Genomic DNA, 4,086 nt, shown 5'->3' with positions numbered 1-4,086 from the left:
GCGATAGATGAGCTGGAGGTGCTCAGTCCTCGTCGGAGTCGAGGTCGACCCAGACCTTGGCATGCTCGACCTTCATGACGTGCAGGTCCGCCTCTTTGGATGTGTGTGCTTGTGACGCCACGACCCCCTGCTCGAGAAAGATCTCCTCGATCTCGAGCTCGCGGCGGCAGCGCGTGTCGGCCTAGCACTCGAGATGGTCCTCCTGCCCCGGGGGAAGGTACTCTTCGGGGCCGATGACGCCTCAACGCGGCGGGTCCGCGTCGGCCTCGAGCTTGACGATGAGCGGCGCGAGCTCCTCCGGCTCTCTCTTGACCAGAGTGAGCCGCGAGCTCGAGGCGCCCGCGAACGAGCTCCCCGCGGCAGAGGAGCCAGAGGAGGCGTGGCGGCGGACCGCGAGCTCGCGGTGTTCGAACGCCGGCGGCAGCCGGTTCCCATAGTTGAGCCACTTCCGCGCCCCCCGCTTGCGTGCGGCGGCGGTGACGCTCCGCGTCGTCCGCACCACTTTCGTAGCCGTCCATGGGTCGGGAAGGATCGCTAGGGCTTTATTTAGGCTCGCTGGCGGCGAGAAATTGGGGCGGAGGGGGAGGAGAATTGCGGCGGAGTGGCTGTGGATAGGGTTTGACCCGTATCCGAGCGGTGAAACCGCAAAAATAGCGGTGGAGAGGATCTTTTTCCGGGCCACGGTAAACTTTATACGGGCGTTTGAGGCACCCGTCTGGGTCGAACCCTAACTACCTAGCCTGTGTAAATATGCTCCCTTTTTTCTTAAATAAAAAAGAAATCCTTCTGTTGTTCTCTTGTAGTGGTTGGCATAGAAACACATCGATCAAACATCTCAACTTCATTTCATCAGCAACATATATATGTGCAATAACTTCTGCTAGCATCATTGTTGCTTTCGTCAGCCACAGCAGCCGTATGGATCAGCGCTCCTGTAGTAATACGTACTCATGTTGAAAGGTAGACGATCATTTCTCGTTAGGCTCGATCGATGGGAGTATGTGTCGTTTCTCTAATTTGCTTGTACGCCATATATATATTGAAGTAAGAAAGTAGATATACGGTCGACGATCTTGCTAGCTCGACGCAAAAGCAATCGATCACGAGGGCGGAAATAACAACCAATATATTGATCCTACCTAGCTAACCCAGCTCGCCACTACTCTGTGTCATCTGTCTCAGTCTCGGCTCGTGACCAATTTCCCGTTTTGGCGCGACGGCTCGGACCCCTGCAACAAATGGGGACACCTGGCCCGTCGCCACGCGCATATAGTAGCCAACGTCGACGTCGAGGCGTCGTCGCGTGCCGTTGGTACGTCTGCTTTTATCCGTCGCCTTACGTGCACCCGCCACGTTGCATCCGTCGCGCAAATGTGTGCTTGTTTTGTGCTTCCCTTCCTCTGGTGCATGCATGCATCTCCCACAGGCCAACACGTTGTCAGCTGTTAGCTCATACGCATGGAACGCTATATGTAGCGCAGTGTATATTAGTGTATGCATGTCAACGTCTACGCACCAACGTTGCACGGCAGTAGAAGCGAGTGAGCTTGCACATCACATGCATGCATGCAGGATTGGGGTTCTAAACCTAGTTCGGAAATGCTTCTAGACCCCCCTCTCGCTCTCATCCGTAACCTTTCCCACTAACTAAAATGCACTAGACACAAAACGTGTTGAACAAAGCTGATCATCAAAAAGAAAGAAGAAGACGGGTCGTGTACAATGGACGCAGCCAAGGTAGGTCTAAAGCGCATCAAATCTACGTACGCTCCGTTATAACTATCTGAATATAGGACTCCCACGTTCGATTTCAAGTTATTTTTCTTTCTTTTGAAAGTTACACTCGATTTCTAGCTAGGTGATCCTTTGATCCTTATCCCGAGCTAATCACGGCAATGCATGCACCACAGTGACGTCTGATTCATGTGATAACATATTTAAAACCACGCAGCATATATACGATCCAGAAAAGCGATCTAGCAGATCGCCAGCTAGTACTGTCACTCGTTAGTTTACTCTCCATTCGTAGATCTCGCGACGTAAGCCGTATATCTCGTGACATGCACACACATGCCACATCGCTATTTTCTTGGTCCGAACTTAATTACGATTTGGTGGTAGCTTTTCGACGACGTGGATCCTTCTATTAGTATTTGTCAAATAACGGGAGACAAGACCGTAATTAATCAACTCAAGTTTTCGTGTCATTTGCTCCGGCACGGAGCAGCTGCCGAATGTATTGTACTAAAATGGCGCTGGCATTGACCCTTTGGCCTTGGCCATGCGGGTTCTGGGTTGGCGTGTGCCTAGTAGCAAAGATCTCACATAAAGATTACAGCGGCATTCTAGAAGTAAACTGGATAAGATATGCATGCCCGGTATAGTACTTAACACAATAATAAGTATACACATACATGATGTGTGACGCAACTATAGGAGACTAATTAAGCAGTTTTTTTCTCTGTCATGCATGCAAGAAAGAAGACCCTTGACACCCAATCACGTCGTCCAGCTTTGGTTAGATAAAGTCGAATCACGAGAGCCCAAACAACAGCCACCACTAGTCCTCCTAGCCAGCACCGGTGTCGAGAGTCCAGCAAGCAAGCAAGCCATGCGTGCCACTACTATCCATCACACGTTCTGTTCCATCCATCAGCTTTGGGTTACACCAGTCACCAGTACACTATCCATCCCATCAGCTTCCATGATCTGTCTGTCCCGCCCGTGACCTACTTCCAGTTCCGGCGCGACGGCTCGGCTCTACCGTGGAAGCGGGAACACCTGGCCCGTCACCGTTACGTAACGTCGACGTCGAGCCGTCGTCCGATCGACGTAGGCAGTTGGGTCGACTTTTACGCGCGCTCCTGCCACGTTGCATACATGGAGCATTATCTGTGCTTTCTTTAAGCTCGATCCGTTAGCCGATTGGTCCGTGGCTTGATCCGTTACCACGGCATCGTCTATGTTTATGTGGTATGGGCAATGGCCTGGCATGGAGCATACCTGCAAATGCGATCGACTCTATATGCGCGCATGTCAACGTTTCACGCGCCACCGTTGCATGCTGGTCGCGAAAGGTTTTTTTGCACATACATGCATCAACTCTATTATTTGTTCGCAATCATACAACTATTAGCAGGCAGGGCAGGCAATGAATGCCCGGTGCGGACCATCTCGGCGAAGGACGGGGCCGGCGACCCGAGGGGGGACCCCGCGTCCGAGAGGGCGACCCTCCCCGAGGAGGAGCAGCTGGGCGGGGACGAGGCTGGGGAAGCATGCTGCGGCCGGTGGAGACCTCAGCCGGGTGGCGGAGGCACGGCCACGCCAACGGCACAGGGGCCGGCGACGCCGAGGGAGCAGAACCTAGCTACGGGAGGGAGGGGAGGAGCGCCAGGCCCGCAGGCCCCGCCTGCGCCACCGCGCCAGCGCCTTCAATCCATCGTTGTGGTGGGGGAGAGCGGCTGCTCCTCCTTAGGCTACGCCCGCCTGCCCCCTCACAGGCCGCAGTTTCACAGGAATGGCATGTGGTCAGTCGCAAGGGCAAGAAAGGGGGCGGAGACCGCCCGCGGGTGGCTCCGTCGCCATTACCAACCCAACCACCACTGGCAACGGCATTCATGGCGGCTCGGCCTATAAGGCGGACCTCCTTGGCATATGCTTTCGGTGCCTCAGCTCTTCCCACCGTGTTGCATCTTGCCATAGCGACGTCCGGTGTCTTCACTGCCTAGTGCTCGGCAACACCATCCACCACTGCCCATCTCGTCACATTCCTCGAGTCCCCCTTCCCACCCTTGACGGGCTGCCCCGCCGCCCCTCCCCACCTCCCCGGCCTCCCGTCCGCGCACGCATTGTGTTCCCCCCGGGCCACCCTTGCCATGATCGCGCTCCGGCTCACTCTCGGCTTGTGTTCCCACCACCCTAGGCTCCACCCCCTCCGGCTGGGCCCTCGCCACCCGCTAGCACTTCCTCGACCGCCATGGAAATGGCCGCTCGCTTCTCCTATGGCCCGGCCCGGGGGAACCGTCGCTGCCGCAAGACCGTTTGCCTCATCGACGAGACGCAGGAGGCGCTCGATGAAGAGGCGCG

This window comes from Triticum dicoccoides, chromosome 4B, assembly GCF_002162155.2.
Source record: "Triticum dicoccoides isolate Atlit2015 ecotype Zavitan chromosome 4B, WEW_v2.0, whole genome shotgun sequence".
Classification (NCBI taxonomy): domain Eukaryota; kingdom Viridiplantae; phylum Streptophyta; class Magnoliopsida; order Poales; family Poaceae; genus Triticum; species Triticum dicoccoides.
This window is presented reverse-complemented; position numbering follows the sequence as displayed.